Here is a 15,751-nt window from a genome sequence, read left to right on the forward strand (position 1 = left end):
CATGAATAATTAGTGAACTTATCATGGCCATCATAATAAAAGTTTGAGAGCTTGTATTGGCACTCCAACTTTTTATCGACTCATCAAACAATAATATTAAATATAGTGACATGGTGGTTCGGGAGCCTTATGTCTCTTTTGTTTCTTCTTCTTTGCAAAAGCTTTTTTATTTGAATTTCAACTTAGGCAAGAAAAGTTTAAAGAAAAAAGAGCCATATTGAAAATTCTTGAATGAGATTACATTATCCCATTCGGTTTAATTAGACAATCAGTAGATCCACTTTATATATCTAATTGATGTAAATCTAGATCTTTGAGATATGTAATGAGATACACCAATAACATAGCTATTGTGGATCTCATACTCACATTATTATAATGCATACACCTTATCTCTAATCATCTATAACTAATCTCTATCAAAGTTTTTTAAGATCTAAAGAGATTCTCTGAAGAGTGAGAGAGTGATTAACGAAGAAATCGAAGATTGACTATTATGTGATAGCCGTTTAGGTTCACATATACTCCTTTTTTTATATACCTTTTTTCTTCTATTTTAGAAATTATTTAGATGTGTCCATGCTTACCTGTCTTGTTCTATATATATTTTTATAAGGCTAATTTAGACAAGCCCATCAACATTTTGGTGAATATTTGAGATACTCCCCTATGTTTTCAAAACTAATGACATACCCCTTGACATGGTTTTTTGTGAGAGATTGGCACAAAATGATTGAAATACCCTCATCTTGAATCTCTTGGCTAAATCCCTTGATTTTTCCCCAAAATCTCATCTTCAACCTTGAGTTTTGACGAATGGATATCATAACAAGTGGTGAGAAAGATGGTTTTTTGAGAGAAAATATCAAATTTATTGGTGGAAAAATCAAGTATGACCAAATAAATCAAAATTTTAGTCCTAACCATTCAAGAGATTGAAGAATGATGATTTTTGGAGAAAAATCAAGGGTTTTTTGGAGGAAAATCAAGCGATTTTTGTCATAAGATCGAAGATAAGGATGTTTCAGTCTTTTTTGTTTGTCTTTCATAAAAGACTATACATGGTATATAAGTTAGAAAATACTTGGGGATGGGATATCTCAAATATTTGTCAAAATGTAGAAAGGTCACTCTGAATTTGGGTTACATGGAGATTAGATATCTCAAATATTTTTCAAAGGGAAAGAAATACATTGTTAATTAAAATTCACATAAAATAATTTTTTTAAATTATAAAAACATCCTAAAATACCTATGCATGCAAGTTTTTAAAACACATTTCTTTGCCGTGTCTTATAGAAAAGGGGGTCTATTGTTTCATCAATTGATTTTTATGAACTCTTTTAATTATCTTAAATAGAAGGATGGGTATTATTTACATTTTCTAATTATGTTTTCAAAAAAATATTTTATTTCTTCAAAACTTTCTCTCTCCTTCCAAGATTCACCTATCTTTTTCCTATTTTTTTTTAACGTAAATTCACATTATTTTTTTTATCTTCTTAAATCCAATACTCTCTCTCTCTCTCTCTCTCTCTCTCTATATATATATATATATATATGGGAAATGTTCAGCACCCTAAGTTTTACCACACACTTTAACAAACGTTTTTTGTCCTACATGGGTTAGAAGTTTTGGAATGAGCTGATTTTTGGTGAGGATGATCTCTATGATTAGAAGATCATCCTCCCCAAAAATCAGCCCATTCCGAAATGTTTAGCCCCATGTTTACAAGTTGAAAAATCGTGGACCGTCCATTTTTTGTAAATCAATTTTGATGGGGTTAGAAGTTTTGGAATGAGCTGATTTTTGGTGAGGATGATCTCCTCACCATAGAGATCATCCTCACCAAAAATCAGCTCATTCCGAAACTTCTAACCCATGTAAGACAAAACACGTTTGTTAAAGTGTGTGGTAAAACTAAGGGTGGCGAACGGGACCCTATATATATATATATATTTCATTTAAATTGCTTAATGGATTTGAGTTGAAGCCATTTTTTCATTTTATTTTATAATAAGGTGTCTAGACTCGTAAATTTAACTAAGCAGGAAAGAGATAATTGACCTCTTAGGGCACCATGTTATACCTAAATCCTTTGAACATATGCAATACATCACAAATCACATATATCAAGTAAGTCAGGATAAAATCCCTATAAAGAGGTGATGATAGGGTTTGAACTCAAGACCTATTGGAGTCCTTTTATTTTATTTTCTATTTTCTGCATTAATTTTGATTTAAATTATTTATATATTTTTCGATGGAATACTTACTCACGAAGTTGTTACTAATGATCTGATCTTCCAAACAAAAAACATATAAGCCTGAAAGTCTCCTCTTTGCGTGGGGCTAACGTAGGCATGATGTCATCCTGGTCTGGCATATCGGACCCTGCACTGTCGGTCCAGCGGACTAACCCACTTTCTACCTCTCGAAGATAATAAAACCATAAAAGCTTATATTATATTTTGTGGGTGGGGATTTAAATGGGATGGCAAAGGGCATCATTTCTTTTGTCCTTGTTTATAGATGTGTCCATTATCATGGATGTCATTACTCCTCATATATCCCTTCTGCCTCTTCTTTTTTCTGTTGAGAAATAGTTTTCTAGTACTTTCATATTTTTTTCATTTTTTATGTGTTTTACCATATTTACCCCTTCCATTTTGAGCTAATAACCTGATTATTGAACTACTTACTTTGTAATTATTGATTCACCCTTTGGATGATTACATAGTTTTAAAACTCGCCAAAGTCAAACTGAGTCGACTCAATTGGATTTCAAGATGATTTGGATCTAAAATTCTATTGAACCAATTCTTTGGGTCATGAAATTTGCAAGTAGATGAAGTTAGCTTGAAATGCACCGCGTTAGATAAGAAACATAACCGAGTTGTGTGTTCTGAAAATAAAAATTAAAAATTTTGAATTATTTTTAAATATTAAGTTTTTTTTTTAATACTAAAAAATGTTATGCATATTTATTTGACTTGTCAAGTCAACCATTAAGTTGTCGAGTTGATTAGATTTAATGGATATTCAAGTCAAGTCTTAAAACTATGATTGCAACCATCGCCACTTAGAATCGATAATAAGTCTCTATTTGGAATGAGTTTGTGGAGTTATTTGAATTGAGTAGAGCTAGCTTGATTAGCAAAGTCTTGCTCCCAATTTTAACAAGGCGTACATGGTTATAGTTGATTTCCCCTCCTTATGCACACCTAGAAGTCTTGATCGGGTAAACATAGAGTCTAATGGTTGAAAAGTATCCTTGAGATAAGTATCATAGAGATATTAATTGTTGAGATACGCATAAAATCTCAATTAATAGATTTTTTTTATACGGTCAAAATCTTGTGTCATTTCCTACGGCATGATCATCCTTTTGGGATTAAAGGGGTAAAAGATGAGATTGTAATGAAATTATTAGAGAAAGGGGAGAGAATAAAACAAAGAGAATAAAGTTGGAGGGATATTATTGGAAATAAGGTAGAAGAGAAAAGATAATAAAGCTAAAGGGGTATTCTTGGAAAGGAATAAGAGAAATAGTGGAAAAGCTAAAATTATTCATCGAGAGGCATACAAGATTTAATCTAAATTGCTCGTTATTGCAATAAACATTAGGGGAAAACAACCATTGTGTTTTATTATATATATACTAGAGTTTGCCTGTACCTACTAATGGAAGCATCATCTTTATAATTAAAGGGGTTAAAGAGGAAAGGTAATAAAGTTTGAGAGGTATTCTTGAAAAGTAAGAGAAGATGAAAGATAATAAAATTAAAAGTTGTTATCGAGATATGTAGAAAGATTAAATCCCATCCAATAAACAGTGAAAGTCTTTAGGTTGTGTGTTCGATACCCAATATGTGCAATATTTTCTCTGGCCCCTCTACGAGGGCTTTCCCTCAATTACTTGGCGCGTATGATGTGCGGGCATTGCACGTGCCCGGGGGAGGGTCCCATATGCCTTGGTTTCAACTATGGCTCTTCTGGTTTCCCTAGTTAAACGTAAGTCTGGACACCCCCATTATCGAAAAAATAATCTTTTGATTGATTCGTTGATTCTCAAAAGAGTATCAATTAATTGGGCATCAAAAGGTAATTGGTTCACACAAAACACCAAGGCAATTGGAAAACCAAAAATAATTCACCAAGAGTAGAAATTTCATTAATCGAAAGTGATTTCTAAACTATTACATTCGTTAGTTTATAGACTCAAATCTACGTAAAATAGAAAACTTTCCAAAACTAGTAAAAACTCTCAGTTTGACTCAAAACTTTTAATATGCTTATAATTAATAATAATGATATCATCTACTTATATAAATAGTACATTGGTTTCATCCACCTTTTTGTCATTTAGTCATATACTATATAGTGACATCACATCACTTATGTCTATACTACTATAATGAGAAGAATCACAGTAAGTAAGGTGGTCTCGTTCATATATAAATTTAAAAAGGAAAGATATCTACGTGACACATTTAAATTTAACTAGGAGTTCAAAACACATTGGACTCCTAACAAAGTCATTTTCTTCATTGTATATAGTCTCATGGGCTTAATCCCCAACCAAAACTTGCCACCTAGACACCTTATGTTGTTATAAGAATGAAATACCACTTTGGATCATAATTCATGAGAGAATGCCAAATAGAAGTGGTTCGACACCGAAATTTGGAATCCCAAAGTAGCTTCCACCTTTACGTTTATATTATCAAGATCATTTTTGTTAGTAATCAATAATATTAAAATCCCATTATTCTCATATCTCTAAAATCACGTAAGTTTTTTAAATTATAAAAACATGTTTTTTTTTTCTTTATATTAAAATTCTTTTTATTAATATTATTAATTAAAAAAAGACCTTATAATGCATGTGCGTTTGCGCATGCCACCTCTTAGTTGTAAAAAAATGGAATTTAAAAACTCATTAAAACCACTAGAACAAAACTTTCCTAAAAAGGAAGGTTTTCACAAAAAAAATATTCAATTTGATTCTTTAACAATTAAGTTTTATGACTTCAATTTAGAGCTTGGCTAACGCGTAGTGCTCATCGATAGCTAAGTGTCGATATATAATATAGTGATTCTGAGTTACAGTCGCAAAGTTATGCTCTCTGGAAGTTAGGGTACATGTTTACCATTTTTTGGCTTCTCTGGAAGTTAGGGTACATGCCCTCTGTGTACCCACCCTCCTGCTATGATCTTTGCACCATCTTATAAGCAAATTGGTTAATGACTAGGAATTATTAGATGAAGGCTAGTTTTGAACCCAATCCATGGTATCGACACTCACTAACTTTAATCAACTTAGTAAGTTGGCACTTTCACTAATCCATGGATATAGGTATTGTGAGGACAAACAAGAATAATCTCATGTTCGTGTCTCATAATGGTCGGGAGACTCTATTAAGAACAACATGTTAACTATAAAATCCAAAGAAATTAAGTCTATCAAGTGTGAATTAGGGATCTTGTGAATCGAAATGATGGTGGGCATAATACTTGGACGGATAACCCTATCCACAAAACAATTGCATACACACCTTCCGAGTATATATATAAGGATTGGGTTCAACAACCAACAATGTAACTAAAGTATTTTGTCCCATATGGACCAAGAGGAGATCATCTTCAACAAACAAAAAAAAAATCAGCTCATTTTGACACTTCTAACCCCAATTTACAAATTGAAGAATCACGAACCATTGTTTTTTATCGTAAATTTGTAAACCACTTTTGATGGGGTCAAAAGTTTTGAAATAGGCTGATTTTTTGTGAGGATGATTTCCTCGCCGTAGAAATCATCCTCACAAAAAAATCAGCCCATTCTGAAACTTATAATCATATAGGATAAAACTTAGGCTCCTAATTTTAGCCACTGAATGTTCTCATATATATATATATAGGGTATCGTTCAATGGCTAACTTTTTGGAATGGGCTGATTTTTGGTGATGATGATCTCCTGACCATAGAGATCATCCTCACCAAAAATTCTAACCCATGTTTTGAAAAATGTTTTGCCAAAATGTTTGGTGCTGAACATTTCCCTATATATATACATATGTGTGTGTGTGTGTGTGTGGGAAATGTTCAGCAACAAACATTTTGGCAAAACATTTTCAAAACATGGGTTAGAGGTTTTGGAATGAGTTGATTTTTGGTGAGGATGATCTCTATGGTGAGGAGATCATCGTCACCAAAAATCAGCCCATTCCAAACTTCCAACCCCATCAAAAATGATTTACAAAAAATGGACGGTTCATGATTTTTCAACTTGTAAACTAGGGCTAGAAGTTTTGGAATGGGCTGATTTTTGGTGAGGATGATCTCTTCACTGTAAAGATCATCCTCACCAAAAATCAGCCCATTCCAAAACCTCTAACCCATGTTTTGAAAAATGTTTGTTGCTGAACGGGACCCTATATATATATATGTGTGTGTGTGTGTGTGTGTGTGTGTGTGTGTGTGTGAAACACAATTGTAAGTCCTAATTTTGTGGGTGACAAATTCAGCTAGGATAAACATTCCAAACACTTTTATCATCTTTTCATCTCCTTTAATTTTATTATATTTTCTTTTTTACTCCTTTAACCCACTTTATTATTTTCATCTTTTACCCTTAATTTCAATTTTTTAATAATACCCTTAACTTTATTATTTTCACTTTTACTCCCTTAATTCTTTTTAAATTTTATTGTTTTTACTCTCCTCCTCCTCTTTTTCAATAATACCCTTATAATTTTACTAACTATTCTTTTTTACCCCTTCCACCCCAAAGTTTTTTATTTTTTTAATAATATCCATTTAATTTTGTTGTGTATAGGGTAGGGTTCAACTACAAAAGTTATAGCCAAAATGTTTTGTCCTATATGAATTAAAATTTTTGAAATGGGCTGATTTTTTGTGAGAGTGAGATTTATGATAAGGAGATCATCCTAAAAAAAATCAGCCTATTCTGAAACTTCTAAACTCGGTTTACAAATTGAGAATTATAGACCGTCAATTTTTATCGTTAATCTATAAACCACTTTTGATGGGGTTAGAAGTTTCAGAATGGACTGATTTTTTGTGAAAATGATCTCCTCACCATAAAGATCATCTATACAACAAATATGTTCATTTTGAAACTTTTAGCCATATAGGACAACTTTGGCTCCCAATTTTGGCTATCGAACTCTATCTAACAAATCATGGACGTTGGATCTCGCGCCATCCAAAAGTCGTGATCTAATCAAACAACACGATTTAACGAATTTTACAATATTTTGTTTCACCCCCTCTAATTTTATTATATTTTATCTTTTACTCCTTTAACCCACTTTATTATTTTTCATCTTGTATCCCTTAACCTCAAATTCTTTAATAATACTCCCAATTTTTTTTTTTACTTTTACCCCCTTAGTCTTCTTTAAATTTTATATGTTTACTTTCCTACTTCCTTTTTTCAATAATACTCTTCTAACTTTTGTATCTTTACCTTTTTACCCCTTCCATCCCAAAGTTTTTTATAATAATAATACATTTTTTAATCTTATTATTTTTTTATTTTTAACCCCTTTAACCCTCAAAGATGATGACTATATATGGGTTAAAAGTTTCATAATGAGTTGATTTTTTGGGCTAATACAAGTTGGAGAATCGTGGATCATTAATTTTTATTGTTAATTTATAAACCACTTTTGATGGAGTTAAAAGTTTCGGAATTGGCAAATTTTTTGTGAGGATGATCTTCTCAGCATAGAGATCATCCACACAAAAATCAACTTAGTCCGAAACTTTTAGCTATATAAGACAAAACTTTGGCTCTTAATTTTTATATATATATATATATATATATATATATGAAGGGATCACCAACAAAAAAATCACAAATTTGGACAACAATTATTGGACGTTGGATCTTGCGCCATCCAATGACTGCGATCTAATCAACACGATTTCACGGGTTTCACAATCTTTTATTTTATTCAAACTAAACCCTTAATTACAATTAAACCCCTCAATCTAAAATGATCTAAAAGTATTTGTTTTTATCCTATTCAAAACCCACCCTGCAACTCTTCTCAAACCCTCTCTCTCTCTCTCTCTCTCTCTAGAGATAACTACGACATCCATCAAACATGAATAAATGTTGTTAGGTCATTTCAAAGAGAGAGAGAGGGTTTGAAAAGAGTTGCATGGTGAGTTTTAAATGGGATAAAAACAAATCTTTTTTTTTTCTTTTTTTCATATCCGTGTTTTCAAATTTATTTTGAAATTTTTTCTCCCTTTAAATCTTATTTTTCTTCAACTAAAATCTTCCCCTTCATTTTCAATTTTCTTCTTCTTCTTCTTCATTTTCAATTTTCTTTTTCCTTCTATTGTTGGTATCAGTTTAAGCCTTATCTCATAAAATGTCTTCTTTTGTGTTCCGTTTTCGGGGATTTCTTATTCCGATGAAGGCTTCAAAGGAAATGACAATGAGATGAGAAAAATATAGTTTCTTTTGAAAAAGTGTAATAATTACACTTGCACAGGACGACAGTTGCAGATTTAATATTAGATCATAGGTAAAAAGACATTTTGGACATAAAAATATTTTTTTATAATGTAGCAATTTTGAAAGGTAAACTTCCAATTCTAAAGAGATCGAAGTTGAAGTATGATTTTAAATTTTGGTTTCGCATCTCGTCTTGTCCAAGCCCGATACCGAGTCGTCTCGAACGAGTTTTCCGATACGTTTGAAACGTCTCGTGAGACAAATCAAAAAATTGAATGCGAGTCCTAAATCTTGGTCAAAAAATGATTTTATGAGTTGGTCTCGTTTAACTTTGATACCGAGTTAACTCGGGTGATACGTCTCAGTGTCGAACGAGTTTTAAAACCATGAGCTATATTCCTGACTTACAAAAATTGGGAATCCAAATCACTAAACATCCCTTAATTTACTATATCCATATTTGCATCTCAATAAAATACAAAAATAATTTTTTTAACCTATATAAGAAGATAATTAGTATTATTTACATAATATAATATATATTAAAGATAAAAAAGCCCCATTTGAAACCTTCGACCTTATTAGGCCTAAACTTATATTGAAGTGACCCTATTGTTGACTTTATGACTAATTCAATCCTTGGAGTGTACTTGCGGGCACAATCACACAAACAAAGAGTCTAAACAACATCAATTGAGAGGAACATCAAGGATCACGGATCAAGAAAATTTATGTTTTTCCTCTCATCCCAGCCTTACATTTGATTTAGAGTCTGAGGTTACAAAAGTTCATTAAAACACAAAATCTTTTAGGTTTGGTAATATATATATATGAGGTGACAGAACATAACCCTTCAAATCCTACCTAAAAAGAGACATGGGTGCAGTGCAGCAGAGACAAAAGAACCCATCTATCTACCTCTTGATCCATCCATCCATCCGTCCCCACCACTGTCTTGAATTCTGTGTGTACAGGATGAAAAGTCTGCAGTGACACTCCCACTCTCTAATCTGCACTTTATTTTATTTTTTTATCTGGAATTTGAAATGGAAGGATATTTTGGTCATTTGAAATCATTGTCAATGACCAGTACTATCTTAACGTCGGTTTTATTGGAACATCGTATTCAGACTTCATCAATCATCTCCAATTCCTAGGAATGATTGTGTCACCCACCATCCTCTCTCTCTCTCTCTCTCTCTCTCTCTCTCCTAAATTGTTCTTCCCACGTGCAATTAAGAAATAATAAGATTCTCAGCTGTGTTACATTTCCTTCTACACACATCATATCAAAGGAATCATGGTCGTTGAATTATGATCCCCCTCCCCATTTGCTGTTGATGCATATTGAGCAATTATATGATGCATCCCAAGGTTCATCTAGATTGAAAACACCCCATCCAATGTCTCGAGCGGATCCTCTACTGTAGGGCAATTAGACGATTGAGAGAGAGCCACATGTCAAAGATATCAAAATCCCTCTGTTGAGTCTCTGGAGTCCAACGATCGTTCATTTTCAAAGTTTTTTTTTATCAAATTTCTTTTTTTTTTCCTAATTCTAATATAAAACATGACTCTTACACACTTGATGTGTTTTTTTTTTTTTTTTTTCAACATGTAACAAGTAAGTCAGGAAGGTCACCCACTCAAACAGAAGTGAATTTATGAGTTATTGCGACAGATAATAATGACGGATAAATTAATTCTATACTATTACCCTTACAAGTGTAAAATCCTTGTTCTGTCCCTGCACCTGCACTCAGTTTCGAACACATGACTAAAAAGAACAAATTCTTATAACTAATTTTACTGTTGAACCAACTTCTTTGGTTTTTTTTTTTTTTTTGAAGTAATATTTATTATATAATTGCTGATAAATTATTTCTCTGTAAAAGTTTATATTGAAAACAAAATTGAACCCATTCCATCAATATTTAAGAGGCCTTAGAGAAAGTCTCCTACAACAAACTATTTTGATTATGTAAATTATTTTCTTATTTCTATTTCAAGATAATTGATTACATATATAAATAACAATCAAACATCTTTAATAATTAGTATCTCTCATATTCAATTATAAAATCAATTATTAATTAACTATCTCATAATTCATTATGAGAATGATTACCAAAAGGCCCTAACAATCAACCCATGTTCGACCATGAATGCATTTGATGTGAGAGATTGATAATCAAGAGGTAGCTTTAGAGTACAAAAATGGAGTACATCGATCAAAATTAAACTAACTTACATTAAATTGAGTTGGAAAGGTGCTACTAAGTAATTTGATTAAGAATGTGCATTATCTTATATCTTGATCATTTGCAAACTGAGTTGAAGTATGTTTTTAAATTGGGCCCTCGACTTTTGTTGGATCAATTTACAATCAATTACTAAATGTAGTGATGGTGAAGGATCTGTTCTTGAGTGGTTATAATGCATTTTTTAAATCAAAATAGGTATACTATATGTCAACCACAAGTTTAAAATCCAAAAGAAATAAAAAATTATTATTAAAATAAATTTAAAGTGTATAAAATCTAAAATAAATTCAAATTTATATCTATTACATTTTCAATATGCTTGTTGTGGAATTTCCAATATATTTCTTTTAGTGTTTCACCACCTTTTTCTTGTGTATTCCCCCAAAAGCACTTTTTTGAATCAAATTATCGTGTAGTGTAGACTTTGGCTTTTGGATTTGAGCACAAGCCGAAAGCAGGTTAGATTAGAAGATAAAGTTACTCAGACCCATTTTGGCTTTTGTGAGAATTTGGAAGAAATGAAAATCACAATTTTGGATGAAATCATCCTTAATTTTCTAAGTTAGCAAATTCGCTGATGGTATCCTTGAGCTATTTCTAAGCTTATGTCCATGGTTTTAAATCTCGTCTGAGACCAAGACGACTCGTCCACCAACGAGACTATTTGACAAATCGCCTCAAGGACATGGTTTGTTTTAATTCTAAGCCTTATTTTTTTTTTTTTAAATCTCGTCTAAAACAACACGGTCTCGTTCATGGACAATACAAGACATCAAAACGAGTTTGAAAACCATACTTATGCCATCTTGTATTAGGGATAGAATGCATAAACCGCTTTCACCAAATTAATGTCCACAACATTTGTCAGCGTAGTGTTGAACACAATGTCCTACGAAGTCAATCCAGAATTTTCCGATGATTATTTCATGGATGGTCAATTTAATATTTACCCTTTCTATGAAGCTAAATTCAACTCAAAGGCATAAAAATAAATTCATCAAATTATCCATACAAAGATTGTATTTCAAATAGCTTTTCCCTTTAAAAAAAAAACGAAAACGAGTACATAGCCATTTTTGTAAATATTATAAGAAGTATGGTTGATTCATAATTTTCTTTATTTTTTATTTATTTATTTGTAGTGTATTATTGTAATTATCTTGTTAATCCACACTACATATATAAACGAACTTATTTTCAAACGATATGAGTAGATGCTATTCGAATTGTTCCTTATCTTAGAATGCCAACATTTTCTCATAGAAATTATTATATAGGTAATGATTATCCTACCCGCAACGAACCATATTTCAATAATTTTTCCTCCTAATTTTGATATAATTAAAACAAAAAAGTTCAAATTTTATGATTTATTATAAGATTAGGGTTTGAATTTTTTATTTATTGTAGGCCACACATAAACTCAACTTCTAATTTTGGTTTTAGGGCATGATGAGGTTTTTGAGAAGTAGGACCTAATACACCAAAAAAGAAAATCCACAAAGTCATGGCCATTATTACCCATGTTTCCCACTAATTATTACCAAATTTTACTTTTGTTACATAGTAATAATTGATGGACTAAAAAGGTTATAAACTTTATATTATACATATAGTTTCTCTAGGGTTTTCAAAATTAATAATAATCTCAAAAAGAAAATCTTTCTTTTTGACATTAGCACAAGTACCAAATACACTAATGAAAGGAACAGTTGATTAAGCATGCCATTTCTAATGATTTAGTTACATTTCATTTCTTTTTTAGTATTGTTTCCTTAGATAAAGTTGGTTGAGGATGAATAAACAATGGGCCTATGATGGGTCATCTTTTTTACTATTATATTCATTTTTACAAGGGGATCATCCAACCTCCAAGGGACTCTGATGATGTCATCAAGAAGTCAATGATGTCATGAGTTCTCTGTAGATGGGCTTTTTCTGTGGGCTCAGGCCCATTGGTCTTCCTCAAGTTTACAATTTTATTTATTTATTTATTATCACATGTTACTTATACTTGAAAACCTCTTTTATTGAAGAGTTGATTTTAATATTTTTAAATGTAATTTATTCCAACAACAAAAAAAAAAAAAAAAAAATTTTGGGCTTAGTAACTTAGTTTGGATTGTACAAGTAGGTTTGATAAAATCATTATGGCCAGACGGAGCGAGGGTTGGGCCTTGGGCTATATTTGCTCCAATCCAGGTCAACTATTTGGAATAGACCTAAGCCTATATTTAATTTTGTTAAGAGTACAAGAATATGAAAGACCTAAGGTCATTGAATTTGATCATGGAATAGGCCAAAGTATGTTTTCATTTGTGGCCAAAATCTATATTTATTGGTGGAATCAGGCGATTTAGTTATTAAAAAACTAAATCATACCCAACCACCGTAGGATTCAGGGGGGGTCGAAGGAGATTTAGTTATTAAAGAACTCAAAACATTTTATAGTTTATTCATCATCTATAAAAAAAAAAAAAAAAATGGGTTCATCGAATAAATTTTACATCATATCGTTCATGTTGTCTTGGTCTCTGTCTCTATACCCGATAAAGGTCCCTCGGCTTCATCTTCCCAATCAATATCAACCAAAGGTCCTGGTGCCGTGGGGTCAGGCCCGAAATCATACTCAACATTCAAAGGTCCTGGTTCCATGCCCTCTATCTGGGACCTATCAAACTCAACCTCCTCGGACCGCCCAAGTGTAACCCAACACGGCAAGGCAGGCCAGGAACAAGACTACCAACTTGCTTACTTTCGATGCAGAGATGAAGAGGGGGGATGGCTTTTACAAGGGGAGAGATGGTGAATTTATTTGTTTTTGAGAAATAATTCGTTTCATTACACTTTGCATGGTTTTTACACTAGACTTTATTGAAATATGGATGTATTTAACTTCCAATTTAAAAGCTAATGAAGAAACAAATGAGTTATCTTTTTATAAATCTCATAAGACGGAACCGATGATTGGATCGACAATTAGTTGGACCATGATCAAACCTGATTTAATTTGGTTGGACAGATTTACACTTACTAGAAAATTTAAAAATTATGTATGACTTTTTACCTATTGTGTTCTCATTTTTTATTTATTTATAAAATGTGATATTAAATATATATATTTTAGATTTACCCATGAGTCATGCAACTGGAGACCACCATATACTCTATTGGTGTCCACTTAAGGTTTTTTTTAAGGAAATTATATTTTTACCCGTCTCTATACACCCACCATCTTCTCCATCTACCGATTGAATGAAAACCCTAACCATGTTGAGTTCTTCATTTTTTTATTTTTTTATTTTTTTACATTTAATCAACAAAGAGCATGGAAAACCACTATTAAAACCTTCAAAACGATGATTTCAAATCAAAGAACTAAAGTTTTTGGACATATTTTGTTTGGTAGGTTCAAACCGAACTTCTTAGTATCCTACCGAACTTAACTTTATACCGAACATCACAAAAACGATTCAGTGAGCACCTACCAAGCATAACTTTTCTCGTGTAACCCTAACACCTCCAATTGCGTCTACCAAATCTATTTTATAATGCTCAGTAGGTACCTACTAAACAGGATTTGTAATGTTCAATAGAAAATTATGTTTGGTATGATACTTACCGAATATACTAAAATAAGTTTGGTCTGAATCTTTGGGGTTAAGGGCGTAGAAGAAGAAAGACAATAACGTTGGAGGGGTATTATTGAAAAGAATCATGCTGGAGTGACATTGAAATTGATATCGTTTCATACATTGGTGTGCATAGAACCATAGATGCTTCTCATTTGTATCTCAATGAAAAGCATCCATGATTCTGTACTCACATCCATGTTAGCAATCTGTGAAATGATGTAAATTTTAATGTTACTTCAGCATTTTTCATGTACGAAAGTTTAACCATTAAAGTTTTAGGCAAGAAATAAGATACTTTAATTTCAAAACATTTCACACCTCGTCAAATCTCTTTTTATCATTATTATTATTATTAATTGTATTTTGTGTGTATCATACATTGAACCAAACATGTAATATTAAAAAAGTTTCCATTTTAGTTCTCGCATTTTTAGCACTTAAAAAATGCTCGGATGGGCCACTGATACCCACATTTTTGCTCGCCACACCCAATTACTCGATTATCCAGTGTCTATGTTCTAGCTTCACCCACCGAATTCTTTAAGAACTTAATAGTAACCTACATAACCTTATAATAATTTTCAGTAGATACAAACCGAACATTTCCAAAAAGGTTCGGTAATAATATACCGAACAAATTTCGCATGGGATCTCATGCAAAGAATTGAGTATGTAACTACCAATCTAAGAATAATAAATTCAATAGAAACATACCGAGAAATATGCTATCATATGGTAGGTACATACCAAACAGTTCTTTACATGGAGGTCCCATGTGAAAAAAAATGCGATCGGTATGTAACTACGAAAATAGTGTTGATGGGTTTGATCCTGACTATCGAACATATTGGGAATTTTGGAAAAGAAATTTATGATGTAAACAATAAAGATAAAATTGAATTTTAACATGATTCATTTCTAAAACAATTAATAACAATCCCATAAACAAAAATGATTAAAAATATTTAAAAAATTGATAAAAACCCACACTCATCTATCAAAATGCTTAATTATATTAAATAATGAAAAAAAAATCAGATTTTAGTAAATAATGTCCCTCACAAATGGATCAAAATGCGATCTTTTTATGAATCTCTCAAGAAAATCGTTCGATTATGTGGACTCTATTGAACTTTGATAGAACTTTTCAATAGTGATATTTCGATAGGGTTTAATATATTTTGAATCAGTAGGAGGGAAAAATTGTGTTTGTTCGTTGAGTATTAGATGGGTGTATGCAGTAAAACATAATAAAACCAAAAGGATATTTACGTACTTGCAAATTATTGACATTTAACATGTGGCAAATAAAAAAGTGGACTGAGATGAATAAACTTTAAACCATTACAAGTTACA

This window comes from Akebia trifoliata, chromosome 3 (assembly GCF_017979445.1).
Source record: "Akebia trifoliata isolate Shusen 1 chromosome 3, ASM1797944v1, whole genome shotgun sequence".
In the NCBI taxonomy this organism is placed as follows: Eukaryota; Viridiplantae; Streptophyta; class Magnoliopsida; order Ranunculales; family Lardizabalaceae; genus Akebia; species Akebia trifoliata.